The sequence below is a fragment of the Pteronotus mesoamericanus genome, unplaced genomic scaffold (assembly GCF_021234165.1).
Source record: "Pteronotus mesoamericanus isolate MK-2021 breed Mesoamerican mustached bat unplaced genomic scaffold, CSHL_Meso_final scaffold_651, whole genome shotgun sequence".
Lineage (NCBI taxonomy): Eukaryota > Metazoa > Chordata > Mammalia > Chiroptera > Mormoopidae > Pteronotus > Pteronotus mesoamericanus.
Genome location: NW_026555325.1, coordinates 13,904,587 through 13,927,485, shown reverse-complemented (window position 1 = coordinate 13,927,485; position 22,899 = coordinate 13,904,587). Strand labels below are relative to the sequence as shown.

Sequence of the window (22,899 nt, the reverse complement as noted above, 5' to 3'; positions counted from 1 at the left end):
ACAACTGTAATAGAATAAACATGAATTATAAATTTAAAAAGAAAGAGAGAGAGAAAGAGAGAAAGAGAAAGAAAGAAAGAAAGAAAGAAAGAAAGAAAGAAAGAAAGAAAGAAAGAAAGAAAGAGAAAGGAAAGAAAGAAAGAAAGAAAGAAAAGAAAAGAAAAGAAAAGAAAAGAAAAGAAAAAGAGAAAGAAAGATCCACAATAGTCCTCTTTCAGTGGCTTTTAGATCTTTGTTACTAGAAAACTCCTGAAGAAAATTTAAATATAAATCTGTGGCTTTGCTGAATCAAGTCCCTTAGTTAATATTTAGAAAACACCTTCAGTTTGAGCTAATAGCATTGTTGATGATACCTATTACAGAAGGATAATTGAACAAAGTCTGTGTCTCAAAACTGGTGTTAAATCATTATTAGGGTTGAGAGGAAAAAAGAGGGAGTCTAAAATCAAAAGAAGTGCAGATGTATTTAAGATCCCTGTCCTTCTGGATCCACACTTCCTTCAGGGTCTTCATCATCATAAATGTCCTCTGCTATTTGCCACACTTGCATGATATTGTCTTCTGACACAGGAAGAAACACCCCAGGTTGATTGGGATTACAGGAGAAATCAGGTGTCTTGACAGTGTGACCACCATGAATAAATAACAACCCCAGTGGCCCATCTTCTGCCTCTTCCAGGGATTGTTCCTCTCCAATTTTATTTAAATCCCAGACATTCAGTCTGTGATCGGTAGGACTGGGAGCCAAAATAGTTTCATTGTGATCTGACCATTGAACCTGGAATATTTTACCCTTATATGATTCAAAGGACTGCAACTTAAGTTTCAGAGTTCTCAGATCCCACAAGGCAACAGTCTTATCAGCTGATCCTGTAGAAATAATGAGCTCGCTATAAGGATTGAAAGAAAGTTATTTCACTTCAGCATGCAAACATCAACTGAATGGCTTGGTTTGGAAGTATTGTTCGAACAAGTATCCCAGATCATAAGTTTCTGATCATCTGATCCACACAGAGACTCATGAAGCAGATGCCAGAAAACATCTTCCACTACTGCTGTATGCCCTGTAAAGATGGTCTTCACATACACAACTTTTCCTTCCTTTGGAATAACTGTGATGTCCCAGAGGCAGATGATGTAGTCATCTGAAGCACTAAGCGTGTGCCCACTTTGGGTTCCAAAGGAAGCCCATAGCCTTACCCCTGATGTCTAAGGAGACACAAGTCTGGGTTGCATTCTCCAGAAGGATCTGGTTTAGAAGGATGTTTTGTAGAGGCAAAAATGAGAGCATCACTGGATGGAGTTTTTGTTGCCATGATGCAAGGGTTTAACAGCATATAATGTACCCTGTTTATGTCTCCTTTGTGGTTAACCTTGATTTCTATTTCAATTTTTCTAACAACAGAGCCAAAACCTCCAAATTCTCCTTTCTCATTGTGGTAGTGTGAAGCTGAGCATCATTGTTAGCGAGCTGCACAATAGCTATCACAAGGTGCTTTTGTTCATCCGACATGGATGTTTCCAAGATAAGTCAAAGAATTCTGAAATCTTTCCCTTCTAGTCTGATTACATTTGGAAGCCACTGGGTAGTTAAGCCAAGCCACGCCAGAGCATGGGTCATCACCAAATCATAAAGAAAAGGGGTGTTCTTTTTCCATATTTTGTACTTTCAGTTGATCACACATTCTTTGACTGCACCATCAAAGGCTTGTTGGCCTTGTTGGCCATGGCAGGCAGGCAAGCCAGGTGCATCCTGAGGTCAACTACTGCGGGAGCGGCAGGGAGTCTAGGGATGCTTGGTATTTGCACACGTCCTCTATTGTTTCTGACTGCTTTTTAACAACTCTTCACCCTTACTTCAAGCAAGCTGATTCTAAATGTTTCATATGCATCAGTGTGGGACAGTTTCTGCAGAAAAATATGGAGAAGTTCTAGGGACAGAACTATTGGACATAACAAAAGCAAGATGATTATTTTACAATTACATAAAGCTTTGACTAGTCACAATATATAAGTTCAACTATCTCTCGTCATCCCCACAACTTAAGTTGGCAAACTAAGAATATTTATATTTGGTTAAATGAGGAAACTAAGCCCAGAACATTATTATTGTATAATGGGAAAAAAAAACAAAACAAAACATTGGCTTGGAGTCAAAATTCCTGACCTTTTTCCCACTCAACTCCCTAAGTAACAGTGTCCCTTACCTAGAAATGGAAGTGAGAACACTTACCCAGCTAACCTCACTGGGATGTTTGTTGTAATATCAAATGAGATATGTATAAAAATGCTCTGAAAAGTCTATAACATGCTATTATAAAAAGAAAAAGAAAGAGAAAAAAGGAAAGTGATTTGCTTAGATCAAGTAATTCTTGGATAACTGGTGGAGCTCACCTGCCTTCTAGCCCTGCATTCATCCCCATTAGCCAAGGCTAGTAAAGGTAGAAATAGGAATCATTTGTTATGGGAGCCCACACTTTTGTTCATCAAATATTGTAAGCTCAGTAGGATGAATTTCACACCGGAGGGACCTATGATCCACAACTGCATTTCTCCCATCTATTTCTTCTTGCAAATAGAAAAACAAATGCTTCGTACCCACTGTAGCAAATGCCATCAAGTCGAGATTTTTGTTTAACACAGCTGCTGATATCATGAGTATCAAAATAACAGTGTTCCAGGTGCCAATCAATCTATGTGTTTTTTTATAAGTTGCAAATTTAGTCTAGTGAATAATATAATTGATAAAATCACCATATCTTTGGACTTCAATGAACTATTTGTATGATGATGTTGTTATTCATTACATGCCTGAATGCACTCATTAAGTTCAAAGTTAACAAGCCTAAAAAAGCACAGACTTGTATTTGAACCAGCAGGAAGCCCCCATTTTACCCATCCCAGGATCTTCCAGGTCTGCTCCTCTCCAAGGAGAATATTCCAAGTATTGTATCTATAGTTCATATTCAAGAGGTGATTTAACTTCCTGATGTTCAGTGAGGAATGAGAGCTGAACATCCTTGACTATAAACATAAACCTGAAGTGGGAAGACTCTTAAATTGAGAATTTACCTATTTTTCAAGTTTTCAATACCTTTTGCCTGCATTGTTTAAAAGCCTAAGCTCACGCTGGCTGTTGTGGCTTAGTGGATTGAGTGCCAGCCTGTGAATCAAGGGGTTGCTGGTTCAATTCCCAGTCAGGGCACATGCCTGGACTATGGACCAGGTCCCTGGTAAGGTATGTGCAGGAGGCAACCACACATTGATGTTTCTCTCCCTCTCTTTCTACCTCCCTTCCCTTCTCTCTAAAAATAAATAAATACAATATATATTTTAAAGCCTAAGTTCATTTTCAAACTCATTTTCCTTCAAATTGCGTATTATCTTGCCTTAACACAGCATTAGCTTCCTGGATACCTCTGAGGCTTTTTAATAATCTCTGTTGTCCCATAACAAATGATGTGCCCAGCTGGTCTGACAAAGGCTCTGCACAAGGTTTATGTAGATTCATGGCTGTAAAAAGATAGTTTCAGAGTCAGATTTGGCTGACATAATGATTCAATGATGTACTCTGCCCATTTTTCAACTGGATTGGTTAGGGTTTTGTTATTGTGTTGTATGGGTTTCTTATATATTTTGGATATCAACCCCTTTTTGTATCAAAAATATCATTTGCAAATATATTCTCCCAATCCATAGGTTGCTTTTTTGTTTTATAAAAGGTGTCCTTTGCTGTGCTGAAACTTTTCAGTATTATGTAGTCTCATTTGTTTATGTTTTTTAATTGTTTGTTTCCCCTGCTCAATGGGATATGTCCAAGAAAAATATAACTCAGACTGATATCAGATAATTTACTTCTTATATTTTCTTCTAGGAATCATATGATTTCAGGCTTTATTTTTAAGGTTTTAACTCATTTTGAGTTTATTTTTCTAGATGATGTAAAAGAGTGGTCCAATTTTATATATTTATTTACGTTTTTGCATGAGTCTGTCCAGTTTCCCCAACACCACATGGTGAAGAGATTGTAATTACTCCAGTATGTATTTTCACCTCTATTGTTACGGATTAACTGACTATATAAGTGAGCATTTATTTCTGGGCTCTTTATTCTGTCCCTTTGATCTATGTGTCTGTCTCTGTACCAGTACTGTATTGTTTTGATTATTATTGCTTTGTAGTATAGTTTGAGATCAGGGAGTCCAATTGAAAAATGGGCAGAGTACATGAAAAAGCACTTCTCCAGAGAAGACAGACAGATCACCAACAGAAATACAAGAAGATGTCCAACATCATTAATCATCAAGGAAATGCAAATTAAAACCACAGTGAGATACCACCTCACACCACTGAAAATGGTTATTATCAAAAAGTCAACCAATAACCCAGATTGACAAGGATGTGGAAAAAAGGTAACCCTTGTGCACTGTTGGTAAGACTGAAACTGATGCAGCTCAAAAAAAAAAAAACAAAAAACCAGTATGGATGTTTCTCAAAAACACTAAAAATAGATATGCCACACAACCCAGCAATTCCACTTCTGTATATTTATCCAAGGAAAGTACAAACACTAATTCAAAAAGATATATACACCTCTATGTTCATTGCAGCATTATTTACAATAGCCAGGATATGGAAGTAACCTAAGTGTCCATCAATACCTGAAAGGATAAAGAAGGTGTGGTGTATATATACAATGGAATATTATGCCACAATAAAAGAATGAAATCTTGTCATTTGTGACATATGGATGGACCTAGAGTGTATTAATACTAAGTGAAATAAATCAGACAGAAAAAGTAAAATACTATATGGTTTCACTTATATGTGGAATCTAAAAAACAAACCAAACAAACAAATAAACAAAAACAAAAATAGGTTCATAGAAACAGAGAAGAAAAGGATGGTTACCAGAGGGAGAGTGTGGGAGATGGGTGAAAAGGGGAAGAATATAGTCAACAATATTGTAGTAAGTTTATATGGTGACAGATGATTACTAAACTTGTGGAGTGATTACATGGTAAAGTATAAAAACATTGAATTACTATATTGTACACCTGAATGTAATATAACCAACATAAGATTTTATACCAACTATACTTAAATAAAAATAACTTTGGCTCTCACCAGTGAGGCTCAGTTGGTTGGGCATTGTCTCGTAAAGCAAAAGGTCACGAGTTTGATTCCCAGCCAGGACACACACCTGGGTTGCGGGTTTGGTCCTGGACAGGGTGCATACAAGACACCTAATTGATGTTTCTCTCACACATTAATGTTTCTCTCCCTCTCTTTCTTCCTTCCTTCCCTTTCCGCTAGGAATAAATAAAAGATTTTAAGAAAATAACTTTAAAGTATATCCATAATAAAGTTCCATTCCTAGGGGGGAAATGGGGGCTCGAACAAGGGTTTGTTTTTCTGGGTTCTCGATATTTAAACAAAAGATTCACTAATTCTTTCACCAAATATGTATTCTGGATTCTGGGGATAAAAAGAGAATATAATAAGCAAGGTTCCTGTTTCCATTATGCTCACATTGGTGGTAGTAGAAGGAGAGAAACAAATAATAAATAGAGCATCTAGCATATTAGGTTTCTTATAATATAATATGTATAGTGTAACATGGTATTATGAAGTGCTAGGAAGAAAATATGATGTAATAGCAGAACCTAGGTAAACAGCATTGGAAATACTATCTAGAGTGCTGTAGTCACTATCAATAATGCTGTCCAGTACTCCTGCTTCTCCTCTTCTCCCAGGAACATTGGGAGGTACGTTTTCTCATATTTTAAAAATTATGTGTGATAATATGATTTTGACCAATGAACCCGCTGGCCTCTGATTACCTCCACGTAAAAGATAAAGGCTGAGGGCCAAATGTAGAGATTGTGCATACCCATGTGCCCGGCTTATTTTGGCAAGTAATGCGAAATCATGTCTCCTTTCTCCTTTTCAGCACAAACCACAGAAACATTTTAAAACTTTTTAATAGAGGGAAGATATTGTCACAAGCTGGTTTCAAAGAAAACAAAAGTCTGATTTTACCAATTACCAAAATGAAAAACCTCTCTTGCCCATGCTTCCTCTTCCCAGGAAGATACCATGGAGGTAGAAAGATCTGGAAGTCTGATGGCAAAGATCTTATGCCTATCTGATAAATCCTAAAATAAAAAAGTTTGCTTTTTTAGCCCATAATTGCCCAAATATTTGACCATCGATTTTTTTTTTACCTTACATCTATTAGTATTCCTCATATTATGGAAATTCTTCCAATTTATTTGATTCCATTATGCTTGTGCTGGTCATTTTCACTACATGTGCCATGTTTCTAGGTAATGTACATTACCTAAGTGTACATTATTCAAGTAATATAGACAGTCTGGCTAGCTAAAAACAGCTAGAAAGTTTTCTGGAATTGAGGAAATTGTTTAATTCTCAATAACAAGGAAATAACTTAGCTCTCCAAGGAAACAATGAAGCTCGATAAAACTGGAAACAAATGCAAATATGTCTACCCAGAATGAAAGGAAAATTTCCTTTGGGAAATTGCTCTCATAACTGGAAATTAGCCTTCTCTTTCTCACAGCTAACTACTGTACTTTGAAACATTCTCTTTCGGATAACTGAAATAATTATCCTATTGCATCCTTCTGGTGGAGAAATGACGCATGGAGAGGAAGTAGGCCGAATGGTCCTGTCTAATTAAGAGCTGTCATCTAATTCAACACATTCCTAGCAATAGGAAGGTGTCAGGCTAGTTTTGTGATAGGGCCATGGTGGGCCAAAGCATGAGTCTCACAATCAGGTGTGATTTCTAGCCTCAACCATTCTCCTTTATTCAGTCACAACTTTTCTTTTTATGGAAACGAAGACCCAAATATTTTATATGCAAGTTAAATAGAATACTTTTCCTCATACATAACATGTCTCCCAAAATATGTTATTCCCTTTTCCTTGTTGAATATCTTGGTGATCGTTACAATACAAGAGCAACAAATTATAAATCTAAGCATTAATTATCTGTTTTTTCATGCGTTCCCCTTTTTGCTATTGCAGAAATGACTTTGTCCTCATTAATTTAATCCTAAAACAATACCACACAGTTTGAATTTTTAAACTTCTAAATCCCAAAAATAACTACTTGAATGTTAGCTTTTCCCACTGCAACAGTCAAATCAAGTTAAAAATGCACGTATATGCAAGTAACTTTGACATCAAGATATCATTTGGCTATTAAACATTCATAGCAGTGTTTTTCTAAGCATCGACTGTTTATCCACATACAAAGTACCAAGGTTGAAACTCTGTTAAAAACAGATATTTTGAAATATTTAATTTTCTGCCACTGGCTTTATTCCTATCATAACCTTCAGTGCCCCTAAGGTTCATATGGCCCAGTCCCAAGTTCAGGGCCAGCTGTTGTTCCTCTCATCTTCCCATGATATCATCCTGCCAATTTCTCGTAATTATGTGGTGTCCTAGACCCAGCTAAGCTTGTCCAAGTGCTTGCTAAATTTTCTCTGTGGCCAGTGGCATTAGCTACAAAGCACTATCAAAAAGTACCTGGGGGAACAAAAGCTTTTAGCCAAATCCTAAAGCAATTTTTCCTTCTTTGTGATTAAAACAGAGACTACAGTGTCAGTTCCACAGAAATTTCCATTTGAAACAGTAAAATTGAGCTTATAGCCTCCATTGTCCTGAGGACCTAGCTTTGTGACCAGCCTGCTCCCATTGGTGCTGTGTTGCCTAGTGAGGACATGGGTGTGTGTGTTTCTACATGAGCAATAGAAACAGGGTCCTTAATGCTGTGGAATGCTATCACTCCTGACTTCCCAGGAAAACAGTCCGGTTATCTGGCTCCATCATAATCACACTCACATAAAATTATGAAATGTCTCCAACTGTCAGAAAGAGTTTATTTTGCCTCTTTCAGTTTTTCTCTCCTCTAGCAATTAAAAAGTCTCAGAAGAAACTTTCTGGGTTATATCAAAGTCCCATTTGCCTCATTTATTTCTGTTGCTGTGACTTAAAAATCTCTCCATCAATGCAGTGATAAATTGAATTCTACTAAATATATCAACAAGCCCACATCTTAGTCTGTGGTTTATGCTCCTTTTATTTTCTTTATCCTACAAGTGAACATCCTTCCTCTTAAAAAGGAAAGCCAAACAAAATTTAGCATAACATCTTTAATAAAAGATAAACCTACTCATATAAGGTGATTCTACACAGATTTCTTCTATATAAACAAAGATAAGAATCTGGCCCCGCATTTACTTCAGATTCTTTATCTGTGATTTGGCTACAGGACCCTTACTATTCACTTATGCAAATTGTCCACTTTTATAAATACGAATATTGATTAGTTAAGTGATTTGCCTAAAATCCCATGATAGAGTAAGGACAAAGTAGGACTGAAAAGCAATTTTCCTTACTACAGCGTAGGTAATATTGATATTGCTGATTGAATTCGCTCACTGGAAGTTAATGAAGTACCTACCTTGGGAGCAAGTAAAGAATCAAATATGAAAGATTAGCACATTAACTTAGAAATATGTCACAATAATGTATCTATTATTTTGGTGATAAATACTATATGTGTGTATATATGTATATATTAAAGTGTAACATAAAATTACTTGTACAATGTTATAATTTCCTGGCCCTTTAAGAGATAAGTTAGTTCCCTTAGACAAAGAGATGGCATAGCCTTGCTGGAAGCTGTAGCCCTCAGCACACACTCTCTTTCAGCCCCAAATGATTCTCTGGCAATACAAAATTGAATTTCCGCAACAAACTGCATGGGTTGATTTGCAACAGTTCACTAAGCAGCACCACAGGTAATAAAGATAAAACCAGTGGTCAAATCACAAGTGATGACAAGATGCTGTATTATTTCAAAGCAAATTTATGGTGTTTTTAACATCTTTCCAATCACAATTCCTGGTTTAATTTTCTGAATTCAAATACATTATGTTGACAATTTCTCAAAACCCTATTCAAGTAGTAGATAATCTTACTGAATAACAAATATTTTGTTTTCTACATTTGATGTTCTAGTTTAATGAAGCATGATGGGTGATGTCAAGTCTGAAAAATACAGAAGATAGTTTTTTATTTAATAGCAAATAAAGCGGCATTAGTGTGACTGCATATTTGCAACTTTTTTCCTCTGCATATGATTAGTTGCTTGCTTACTCAGGGGTAGTAAGGTTGTTTTAAAAATATTGTGATTGGGATTATATACAACATGAATTGATCTTCAGTAATGCATTAGAGTAGGCTCTGTGCAAAAGAGTGATAGTTTGAGAAAACAACACCCACTCTTCCCACCTCCTTCAATTTATAATTTCTGCCATGTAACTGTGCAGTATCCTCCACCTATGAATTGGTTTTCACACCTGGCTTGCTTTGGCCAATGGATTGCAAATAAAGGCTTGGAACGGACTTGTACATCTGGGTTTGTCCCCTTGTATTGCATTATGTCCATAAGAAACTTGCATTGACTGGCCTGATGGTCCCAGAAGTATCCAAGTCATGCTAAAAGTTCTTGGTGAATAAGTGCATAAACGAATAAATCTCTGTTCTGTCCATGCCCTATTAATTCCCATCTTCTTTCCAGAGCTGATCGCATTCTCTCTGAAGGACACAGGTGTATGAGTGAGCTGTTGAATTGCAGACACTGAAGTGGGCCCAGACACCTGCCATCTGACCCTCCAACTATGTGAACAAGCCAGCAGAGATGTCTATTCCTGCTGATTCTAGAAACAAACAGTAAGTGCTTATTGCATGCTACTAAAGTTTTGCATATACTCATTACACAGCATAACCATGACAATAGTCGAATGATCCACCTGTGGATTTCTTCGCCCCTCTAAATCCCTTGAATATATATGTCCTGGCTCCACTTGAAGACATCTTGCAGTCAAACAAGAAATAACAGAGTACTATCCAATCATGTTCATGTTTCCAGCACTGTGGGAGGACACACAAGAAAAACAAAGGATGGTTCATGTCCTCAGGAATTTTATAATCTCATTGAGAAAGAAAATTCACATACCCACAAGAGATCATTTTTATCAGTGTATCTTGACTAGAGGCTTATAGTAGTTTTTCTGGAGTGCTTTAATCAAAACGTGCATGTTTGTGGTGCCAGGCAAGACTTACTGAATCTAAAACTTTTAGGGATTGAGTCCAGGGATATATATTTTGGAAAATCTCTCAAGGGAATTGCAATGCCCTCCCCTGGTTAAAAACCAATGGTAAGGGCTACATAAAGCATAGTGTATATGTGCATAAACACAATGGAATATAGAAGATGGGGTCAGTAGAGTCTCGAGTTGTCACAAAAGTCTTAAGACATGGGGTCCGAACAAGTTCTTAAAGAATCAAAGAATTTGAATAAATAGAGAGGAGATGGAAATCCAAGCAGAGAGAATATAATCAGCTCTGGAAAGAAGATGGGAATTAATATGGCACTGATAGAACAGAGATTTATTTGTCTATGCACTTATTCACCAAGAATTTCTTTAGCATTGACCACATGCCAAGCAGTACTCTGAGTTCTTTACATATATTAGCTATCATAGTAACATGAGATAGGCACTAACATCATTCCACTTCTTAGTACAAGCTGACCAGACCAGAATGAAAGAATTCCTATACTCTCCAGTGAATGATCTTGCATGGGATTAATGCTGATAGAAAAATTCGCACTGTCTAGAGTAATATTTTTTGCAAAGAAACCTAGAGAGAAAAACCAATGTTGCTGTCAATTACCTTGAACTTAAACATTATAATAATAATTTTTCTCAAGTGTATATACTTTGGAAAAAAGAAGATAGAAAAAAGGTAGAAAAGAGAGAGAATAAAATCTTTTATATGTCAACTGTAGTTAAAATTTTGCTTTAATATAATTCTAGTAAAATAGCTTTATTCTAATAAAAATGATTCCTCTTCTTGGAGAATGTATTCATACTTTATTCCATTTTTAAAGTCATGAGGGTATAGTCTTCTTTCAGCAAGTAAAAAAAAAAAATCTGGGAGTTCTGTCCAGATGGGACTGAATTCCTAAGCCAGGGAATTATCTAAGAAGAGAACTGTTGCATGGGTCCTCAAAGCTTTGCTTTAAAGTTGATGATATTCACTCAAGATTCAATTTTAATCATTCAAATTTCACCAAAACTCTGTATATCACATATATTTTACAGGATGTGTCTTTCTCGTTAATGTAGTAAGAGGTATTTTTCTCCTATAAATAAGGTATGAAAATCATTCTAGCCTCCTGCTTTTAATTCTGAAAATCTCTAGATATGAACACATACTCTGTCATATAATATTAAGAATTTTACTAATCCAACAAACAGTGGGTGCTGGTGAGCTGTGGAGAAAAGGGAACCCTCGTACACTGTTGGTGGGAATGCAGACTGGTGCAGCCACTGTGGAAAGCAGTGTGGAATTTCCTCAGAAAGCTGAAAATGGAACTGCCTTTTGATCCAGCGATTCCCCTGCTGGGACTATACCCTGAGAACACCAAAACGCCAATACAAAAGAACCTATGCACCCCAATGTTCATAGCAGCACAATTTAAAATAGCCGAGTGCTGGAATCAGCCTAAGTGCCCATCAGTAAGTGAATGGATCAAAAATCTATGGTACATTTACACAATGGAATACTACACAGCAGAAAGAAAGAAAGAGCTACTACCCTTCACGACAGCATGGATGGAACTGGAGAGCATTATGCCAAGTGAAATAAGCGAGGGGGTGAAAGACAAATACCATATGATCTCACCTGTAAGTGGAACCTAACCAACAAAATACACAAGCAAGGAAAATATAACCAGCAACATTGAAAGAAAAAAGAAACCAACAGAATCAAGAGGGAAGGAAGTGGGGTGGCGGGGAAAGGGAAGGGAAGGGTCAAGTCAAGGAATATATTTAAAGGACCCGTGGACAAAGCCAAAGTGGGGAAGGATTGGTTGTGGGAGGGGGTTGGGGAGCAGGGGAAAGTGGTGGCAGAAAAATGGAGACAAATGTATTTGAACAATAAAAAATAAAAATTGGGAAAAAAAAGATTTGTCATGTTTACTTCAAAATATAAAATAAAGTTGAATGTACTGTTTTTGTGCATCAAAAAAAAAGAAAGAAAAGAATTTTGCAAATCCAGACAAATTTTATATGTACTTCTCTATTTTCCAGAGTATCTTCTAACTCTTAGTCCAATTAAATGATATCTATCAGAATACAAATATTTAATAATCAGAACTATCAACTGAGTAGATATAAGACAAATTTACAGTGCTGGAATGACCATCTGTAAAGAACCACCAGATTCTAAGTAAAATTCAGTCTACCTTAAGCAGATATCTTTCAACTTTTCTACAAATATTTTCAGGGAAAGAAATTTACATAAATTGTCCCAGTAATCTCTTCTCTGGGTTTTATGGTTAGCTAACAAAATGCTATGTTAAAGTGTAGATGAGTTAAGTTTACACTATACCTCTTAGTAATTTGAGACTTTAAGATTGTGACAAGCTAATCAAGAGATACAGTGCTCATTTATTTGTTTGTAGTTGTCAACATTTTTCTGGAGGAAGATGTGAATATAATTTAAAAATTACTTGTATTGATTGATTGACCCCATATCTTCTTCTTTGGCCTCTTTGCTTACAGATTCATACTTCACCCTTCTTCTGTTCTGTGTCACAAGGAGACTGATGACCCCCGCAGACTACTCCCCAGGTCTTTGTATGTTGGCATCGTGCAGGGTATGTCAAAAGGAGGTACTGGCAGTAGGTTGGGGCTAGGGAGATGAACAAGAAGATAATTTTCCCTCTCTCCCTTCCCGAGTAGTAATTCTGGTGACATGCATCCCTGCAGCTTCTCTCTGACAGGTATGTTAGGTGGCCTTGGCAAACCACCTCTTCCATTCATCTTGTCTTTTTAAAACTATCTATGGTAGTTGTTCCCTGCTACTATTAATTTGAGTGTTTCCTCCTTCCACGGTTGGTTTTTGAGCTCTTCAGTCATTTATGTTATTAATTTTCTGTAGTTAATATCTTTTATTTGAAATACTTAATGAGTGGTTTCTGTTTTCTTGACTAGACTCTGACTGTAATAAACAGTAAGTAACCTGTTCCAAAAAGGACTCGAGGCAGCTTACAATGAAGGCACAAGACCATCAGACCAACATAAATTGATATCTATCTAAATTAAGAAGTAAATAGGATAGTTGAAGAGAAATAGATAGTTTGACATTTATCAATTAAATGACTTTTGTCTGCAATAGAAATATTTCTCTCAGACATTTCTCCCTCTGAGCCTGAATAGTGATATTTAATAAAATCTATTTAAATAAATTTGTCCAAACAATATGAAATGAGAGCATATTGGTGTAGGTGGGTGTAGGACAGTTGGAGAAACAGATCTTCTTGTACTGCTATTCTAGTCCTGCCTGGACCAAGGTCTATCACACATGCTGCCACCTTATGCACAAAGCAAATACAAGTCATGTATGCAACTCCCCGCTATAGGCATACTCAGGTTTATAAGCAATTCCATTTCTTTCTCTTCCTCTCAAGAAGTATATAATAATGTATAATGAATAATAATTAATTAAATTATTATAAGGGTAACCTTGGTTTTTTCCTAAGTCATTCACAACCTTTGATATTTTATTTTATAAACTAATTAGTAGCAGCAAAGCTAACAACTAATCAAAGATTCACTATTATAACATAGCATGTGGAGAATTTCTGGCTTACGTTAGTTGTAGTCACCACCAAATTGTCAGAGTTCTTACATCACCTTAAGCACATACGTATAATCTTTATGCTTTTTAAACATTTTCATAAAAGTAAAGTAGAATTGACAATATATTATATACCAATAGTCATGATCACATGTACTGTTAACAGTAACAACATTTGGAAATGGAATGAACAGTAAGGCTGTCCTGCTCTGCAAGCCATCAAAACTTTGTCTCTCATTTGATATTTGAAACAAATTAATTATATCACCTGTTGGGCTAAGTTCCAGATTTATTAGTTAGAATACCACAAGAAATGGATGCAGAATTCCTGACTATATTTCCTTAAAAGGGACAAGTAAATTTTATAGAAGCAGGCTGACATACCTTTGTATAATCATGAGCATCTAATAAATTCTAAATTCTACAAGGCCAGGAAAGGAATTCAACTAATACTGCAACTGATTAGCTTAGTTATTAAAACAAATAAAGTCACCTCGATAAGTTAAATCTTTGACATATAAATTAACATTATTGTAGGGTCCAACATTAAACAAAGGATATCACCAAGTCTAAAAATGTTTATTGTTATCACAAGTAAATCAGAAACTGAGCAAACCCGTGGATCTACATGTGCACAGCACAACCAATAGAAAATTATCCTGATTGCATGACCTGTTGAAAGCAAAGTAAAATTTTCCCTTTTGTAATTTAAAGTATAACATTAAAGTAAAAATTTTCCATTGTTTTGTATTACTTCATTAAGGTGAAGTTTCTATTAAAATATAAATATGTTTATCTTGCTCACTTTGTATCACAAATACCTGTGTCTGGCTCTTACAAGGTATTCAGTAAATATTTACTGAATGAATGAATGAACAATACCATCCTTATTCTAATTTAAATATGTCAGGTGTTTAATGGTAATGATAGATTGCTGATTTATTTAAAATATCATTTTAAATCAGTATATATGAATAAAAATCAAGTCCATATCAGCAGAGACCATTAAGAAGATTGAACATACACAATTCCTCTCATTTTGGGAATAATTTTTCCCTCCATCCAGTACATATAATAGGGACAGTTAGACCTTCCAACTGTGGAAGAGAGTGTTTTCCATTTGCTGGATCTCAGGACTTACATATTTTCAGCCTCCTTGTCAAGATTTTATTCCTTGTACCATGAAGAGCTTACAGATGCCAATATTATAAAAACAAGTTGTAACAATCTACATGGGGGGACATCCCTTTTGGCAATTTGCAATGGAGACCAAGAATCCATGTGGTTTGGCTAACCAAACTTTCCTGGAAACAGTCATCAGACATAATAGTAAACCGACCTTGTTCCTGCCAGTTGCATTTTTTTTTTCCAGGAATAAACTCAAAAGTAATCCTTAAACAAAGATTCCCCAGTGACATCCTAACAATTAATTTAATTCCCTTCCCATAAAAAAAAAAAAGTGGAGAAATATCAGGTCCATAACCTTTAGGAGACTGAGCACATTACCATGGTTGTTAAAACCTAACAGTTTTTGAAACAAGGCCAAATTCTAAACTTCTGCACTTTTTCCATCCTAATAGTCACCTGACTCCTATTCAAATATTTGGTAAGGAACTACAACCAACCAAATCACTTAAATTTTTCTTACTTATTCTTCTAATTAAGCACTAATGTAAGTGTAACAAAAAATGTCTACAAACAACATTATTATAGAATTAAGGCCAGAGGATAGGGTTTTAAAAAAGTATTAGAATGTGTTTAATCCAAGCATTTACATGCTGTCCACCTTTCAGCTGCAGCAAAAACTGAATCCACTGGTTGGAAGTGAGAGGAACAGAATAAAAACCGTTTGAGGTTCAGCCAGTAGTACAAACAATTACCAATTCTATAGCTTGCTTTTCTTCCTCCTTTCTCTGCTACCATGAAAGAAACTAAGGCAGAGAGCAGGATACACCCAGCTGGGCGCCCTGTGAGGACACCTCTCTTTCTATAATCAAACTCCACAGAAACAGGCTCTTGCTTCTGGGAGATCAAACAGGAAGACACTGCTGTTCTGCAGATAATAAATAAGCAGACATCAAAGATCTGTAGAAATTTTGATTAAGAAACTTTCTAAGTCTCTCCACACTGCAGACACTGCACTACTGGTGTGCTGTAGCCTGAACTGAGCTTACAGACTCTTATTTTTGCCTTTGGATCCTGTGTTACAATGATCCACACACATCAATTTGGACTTTTTAAGGAAAGATTAACAATATAATGACCTTTGCATGAACCTAGTCTTTTAATCAGGAACCTCATTCATGTAAGAGTATTAAAATATTTTGTAATTTATCGCTTTTTCAAGAGTGAGATTTAAACGCCTTGTAGAAATTGAGAAATCAGTACTGCCTAATCAAAAATGATTTTGAACTGGTGAAATCAAGGCAAATCGTTTCCTTGCCCAAGGGTATCATCTTGCATATTACCACAGTGAAAAGAGTGCCAAGGGGGAGAAACAACTTTGCTTCATTCTTTCAACCATTCATTTAAGTTTGAGGAGTCAATCAATGGGTAACCAAACTTCACAAGTGCAGAAGAGTGCAAATACTTACCAACATTACACCTATATAGGTAAATTTCCAATAAAAACCACTTGAATAAAAAAAATTTTTAATTTAAAAACTGTAAAATCATCCCATGGAAAGGAAAAGGAAAAAAACCCGTCCAGAAAATGAAGAACTTGAATAATTTACGTAATTTGGCTAAATATGACATTATTGCTCCAGTTTTGGCTTTCCTCCTCTGGGGCTAGTTTCACCTGGCAGATTCTCTTGTCTCTTTCTCTAGATGACACCCTCACCCTCTAGGCTCTCAATATCGTGTAACATAGCAAGCAGAGCTTTGAAAATAAATTATTTCATGTTTCTGGAAACTATAAGAACTTGAGGAATGACACATTTCAGGGGAGAGACTGTTAAAAAAAAAGAAAATAAAATATCCATCCTAAAATCTGTAGCTTTGATCACCTAATATTTTCTTAAAAGTCTGCTTAGAATTTACTCCTCATAAATTCTCTAGTTAACTGTTATATGTCATCACCCACCTGATTTACAGATCTAATATCAACTAAAAAACAATAAAGAATCATAGACCCCAGTCCTAATTAACCTACTAATGTCACAGCAAAGTCCACCTGTTATTTCCAAAATTCTCAACGTCCCATGAGTCCCACAAGATCACTACCTGTGTAATATTACTTCAACTGAATGGGGAGGATGATGTGTAACAACGTCCACATAATTTTGAGACTTTGTGTTTTGAGAGTGTGCAAAGAAGGCAAGTTGAATTCACTACTATTCAGTCAGTTTTGCTGCTATGTAGAGAGCCACATGGTTTGTGATTAAAAGCCAGGCTCTGAATTCAGAATGCCCTAATCCAAGTTCTGCCTTTAACTCACTAGCTGTACAACCTTGGACTATTTACCTAAGAAGCAGTTTCTTAATTTGTAATGGGAATCACAATAGTACCTACTTCACTGGGTTGCCAGGACTATAAATGAGATGATATATGGAAAGAGTTTAGTTATGCCAAGAATATACTAAACTCTCAATAAATGTGAACTACTGTTAATTTTTCAATAATTTATTGAGAATATATTTAATATATATTAAGAAATCCATGTCTAAAATATGGGATAAGTGACTGAAAATGAGGATATGTTTTACGCAGTTTATATATACCTATGTACCAAAGTTATACACTTTATATAATAAATTCTTTGATGAGTGTATTATTTTTAATCCGATTTTGTTTCTGTTACTTTAAAGGTTTATTTTTATCCTGCAACCTTGAGGTCTTTCACTGCAATGTCTTCTGGCATTTATAGATTATATTTCAATTGCTCAAAGATAAAATCTAGTACCTTCAAATAACTGAGATAAATGATTCTTCAAATTTTTTTCTCTACATCTCCTGTTTTACTTTATTAATCAGTATTACTTATGACAAACTAAAGTGACCAGTTTGTTTCATTAATAAACTATTTTTTCTAAAGCAATATTTATGCAGCCAAACAAATAATTCTTTCAAATGTTAAATTCAAGATTTTAGCCTATAGAATAAAGCTTTCACTGACAAAATTCTCAGCTTTCCGTTTTAGTTTGACATGTGATACTTATATTTATTTATATAAATAACTTAGAAACCACATTTGTGATCTGTATTATTAAAAAAAGCCCAGGTTATTACTGTATTCTCACTGTACTTAGAGACCTCACTATTCTGGGTATTAAACAAAAGCCACTCTCTGAGTGTGTCACCTCGAATCACACCATGAAACCTACTCAATGCTATCAAAACTCAAGAATGTCTTTGTAAGCATGTTTTAGATTATACTTCTTGATTGTAAGGTCCTCAATGAAATCCATACCAAATGCTATTGTGCAACGTTGTATTTCTGAATGGATCTTAAACTGACATTGTAGATTCAATAACTTACCTAACAGATGTAGAACAGTTCCATCCAGCTCTTAGCAGTCGTGATGGATATCCCTAAGATCTAAAGCATGATGACATTTCTCAGGCACTGAATCAGACATTGTCAAATGAAGCCAGCTGAATCTATTAGACCTATGTAAAGATTTTCCTATATAGCATGTGAATGCTGATTTTCCCCTTGGAAAACTCCTTAGAAATTTCAAAAGATTGAGTGGCTTAAGAGTCCTCCCTCTAGCCAATGCCTTGTTTTATCTGGTCAGCCAACCTTTTACTAACACAAGAGTGGTCACCAATAAATCTCAGATTGTAATTATTCACCAACACTTCATACGCCTGGCTCTTCCTTTCATATCATCAGATTCTTTGAAGTTTTGTGAGAGCCCATCTTTAATTTAGATTACAGGTTTTACTCTGTGAGTTTCTGAAATACACTCAGGAAAACAACAGTTTCATTTACTCTTAGAGTCATTCTTTACTTGCTTCTTTGTTTTGCAGGTGGCATTTAAACAAAGGTATTTTAAACTCTAAAAGTCAAGGGCAGGAAAGCAATCCCATTTGTCTCTGTAATTCCGAATCTGACTCATTTGACTGACAAAACAGAGTAGTGGGTCCTGGTGTCAGTCAGAGACAACAACACCACCACCAATAACAAAAATCAGTCAGACTAAAAGGGCCCAAAGTAGAAATGCAAAGTAACTACTAGACTGTAACGCAAAAAAAGCAAACTTCACTCAGTGGTGCATTAATAAATAAAGGAGGTGTTAAGGGATATATGTAAGATTGGTTGCATGCTAAGGTAGAATTTTTTTGTTTGTTTAAATATGTGTAGTTTTCTATCCAAAAAAACTTTCTGGACCTTGACCCTGAATCTGGAATATTTTCCTAGAGGCTAACTCAACCTTTAGGTCTCAGTTTAAATATCTCTCTTTAAAGAAGCTTTCCTGCTCCCTACAAATTAGAATAGATCTTGTGTTATAGGTTGCCATAATACTTTATTTTTTCTTAATACTTTATTCTTTATTTTTTCATAATACTCATTACATTTTAAACTACTTATTTATGCAATTAACTGCTTTATTATTAGCCTCTCTGTTGAATTTAACATTTCAGGAGACAGAAAAATGTTTATTTTGTTCTCTGACATATAGGGGAGGGACAATAATTTTTTATTGAATAATCAGTGTCTGAAGAATGGATACCAGATTGACATATCTAAGGAGTTAGAATATTAGACCCATAACAGACTTTAAATTGCAACTGGTCCAACTCATATATCCTTGTTGGAATATTCTTTCATAGTGCTTACTTGATGATCATTTGATTGCTCTTTAAAGAATTTCAATAAACTGTCTATAATTTCTGAAACATGCTATTCTACTATTTACCAGTAACTAGAAATTACTCTGTCAAGTGCCCTTTATAACTTCTACCTTTGTATTACTTCCACAGAAGCAATCCAAAATAAAATCCATGCTCTCTTGCATACACGAGTACTTCATTATGCTACTTTGCCATAATGGGTTCCAATACATCTTCCTTCATCTAGATGTAAATCCTTGGTTCTTCTAAATGTTCCTCATACAGTCTGGTTGATTCTTCTCACAGTCATTGTTCCTTTATAAGTAAACCTGTGTCCCAGTTTGGCTAGATCCCACAACACTCCAAATATAGTGTGACCCGGGCAAAGTACAGTGAAACCATCATCTTACTTGTTCTGGACTCCATCATTTTATTAGTGAGCCTAAGTTTGCATTGCTAGTTGTATATAATAATATATAAGTTGTATCTTATTATTCCTATAAAAAACTGAATTTTATAGTGCTCAAGATCTGCTTAGTAAAGCTGTGATATTGCCTGGAAATCTAAGTTACTTTGCCATATTTGTGTCAGTACCATATTTAAATGTTGATGCCTTGGGAAAGATTACATGACATAGGATATGTGGTAGTATCTTAATGTTTACCCCATAAGAGGCCTAAAAAATACATAGTTTTCCTCATCGCCAATTCCTCTATTTATGGTTATTATCATTTGCCTCAAAACACCACCAAACAAAACCAGGTCTTTGTGTGCTGCTTGATAAGGTCCTAAAGAATGGTGCTGGGCTGAAAAGGGCAGCATGAAGTTGTTATTTCAGTGGTGGTCTATTTCCTAAGCTTTTAAAAACCAAGTTCAAGAAGGAAGAATGCATGAAATCTTTGACTTCTCTGTCTCTACAGTTCCTACAACCAGGAGTGGTCTGGAGGTGTGTGTATATTAGAACTCCCAAAAAAGGATACTTCTCAGGAGCCTCCTGCTGCTCCCCACAAAGGCCTCAGGACCGTGAGCGCAAGGAAGGAATCCTACCACATTCACAGTTCACTTCCTGTTTCTTATTCATTTACAAATTACACTATGTGAATTACTCCAGAGAAATATATCACCTTTTCTCTGAGCTATGAAATGTCCATTGTTCCCATACTTGCTATTCTAAAGCCCCCCCCTTTTTTTTTACTGGATTCATGTGGCTTAATTTCTTCTATCTTTCTTTTCTTTTCTATGGGGACATTAACCTGTAACACTCTTGTCTTGTCCTTATTTGTATAGCTTTATAAGTAATTAACACTAGTTTAAATTTTCAAACAGAACTTTAACGTGCACTTAAATACGGTTAAACTCATCAGGTAAGTTTTCAGTAACTACTACAACATTCTCATCTCTAATTTAGCATTGCTGAGAAACTATTTTCTTGCGACTTTTTCACCATTATCTTGAAATTATCTTCATCTTCCTTCTGTCCGGCCCCTGTGTCTGAGATCCCATAATTTACTGTTCCTCAGAGTAATTCACTTTGTTACTAATACATTTTTCAGTGGCTTCCTGAAGACACTCCTTGCATGGGAAGTACATTTTTGAAACATTGTATGTCTGAAAACATTTCTATTTCCACCTTCACACTTGATTGACAGTTTAGCTGAGTACAGTATTCTAAGATGGAAGTTATTTTCCCTCAGGATTTTATACATTTCTTTACTGTTGAAAAGATGAAAAGCTGTTGATACTTGAACTGTATCGTAAGAGTCTCTGCCCTCCTCTCATCCTCCCCCCTTCACCTCACCCCTTCTTTCTCTCCTTCTCCTGCCCCCCTTGTCTCTCTCATCTTTAAAAATTTATTTTCTTCATACCTGTTGTTCTGGAATTTCATGATTCATTTCTCCAGTATTGGTGTTATTTTCACAGAATTTTTCTGGGCTCTTCATGACCTTTTTCAATATAAAACTTTGTAGTTTGTAGCTTAAAAGAGATTTTTCTTGTCCAAGGGATGCTCATTTGTTAAAATATCCTGTTGTAAGACCAAATGCAATGCCTTAGCTTGCATTTGCTTGCATAGGCTCCTGAGAAGTATCCTTTTTTGGGAGTTCTAATATACACACACCTCCAGACCACTCCTGGTTGTAGGAACTGTAGAGACAGAGAAGTCAAAGATTTCATGCATTCTTCCTTCTTGAACTTGGTTTTTAAAAGCTTAGGAAATAGACCACCACTGAAATAACAACTTCATGCTGCCCTTTTCAGCCCAGCACCATTCTTTAGGACCTTATCAAGCAGCACACAAAGACCTGGTTTTGTTTGGTGGTGTTTTGAGGCAAATGATAATAACCATAAATAAATGCCAAGGCCAGTACTTACTGTAGCTTTTTAAAAATTATTATTTTTCTTTTATCAGATTTGTTTCTTCCTTTTCTACTTGTTCATTTAGGTTCTTTGCCTTTTACATTAGGGACTTCCAATGTCTAGTTTTTCCCCGGCCGGAGATTTATATTCAGAAGGGAGATCCTAAAATTCTCTTCAGAGAGGAAAACAAAAAGCTGTGGATTGACAGCTCTTACCATGAGTGATAAAGGGGGTACCATGCTGTTTTACTGGGGAAGTCCTGACAATAGTTGATGTAAATATTTTGTCTTGAGCCTGTTTTTTGAGCTCAGGATAGAAGCTCTCTGGGCTCCCTCTGAATTGTACTGCCACCAGCATTCTGAGAGCCAAAAAAGGAAAGAGGGCCAGAGACCTCCCACTGAAGAACACAGACTTTCACTAAATTTTCTTGTTTTCCATTCAGGGCCCCACCCTGTGCGTAGTTTTGCTTGTTCTCCTTGAGCTAAGATTCTCCCTACATTAACTTTGCCAGAAATAGAAACTTCATTTCCTCTGTTGGAGTGGGACTTGGAATTTAGCGTATGAAGGCTTATTGATCTGAGAGTTTAGCTGTTCCTTAGATAGAACTTTTCACCAGTCTTATTTCTGTTTCATCTCCTAAGCCCAATTTAGAAGTATCTGTATCCCAAACTCATAAGACTTTGGGGGTTATGCAGATAAATTGGTTGTCTTGTTTTTTTAGATTTCCAAAAATAAATTCTCCTTTCTTAAGTATAGTTAATTAAATATCATTAATCTAGTTTTCCATTTTCCAAATGAATATATATATTATTTTGTCTTATTGAGACACATTGATACTAAAAATTAGTTATTGTTTATCTAAAATTCAAATTTATCTGGGTATCTTATATTTTATCCAGCAATCCAAGCATGGTGGAAAGCAGAGTAAAGAAGTATTTTTTTCAACATTTAAAATATTTATTATTAACAATTTAGTGTTTTTAATACAAAAATGTAATAGCATTATATGACAAGGTA

At 35.6% G+C, this 22,899-nt stretch overlaps 2 pseudogenes; both read right to left on the bottom strand.

The window, feature by feature from the left end:
* Positions 1-401: 401 nt before the first annotated feature.
* On the bottom strand, positions 402-1,636 carry LOC129061623 (histone-binding protein RBBP4-like; annotated as a pseudogene).
* A 19,027-nt stretch (positions 1,637-20,663) lies between these two features.
* The window catches only part of LOC129061793 (40S ribosomal protein S14-like), a 101,838-nt pseudogene continuing 99,602 nt past the window's right edge, over positions 20,664-22,899 (bottom strand).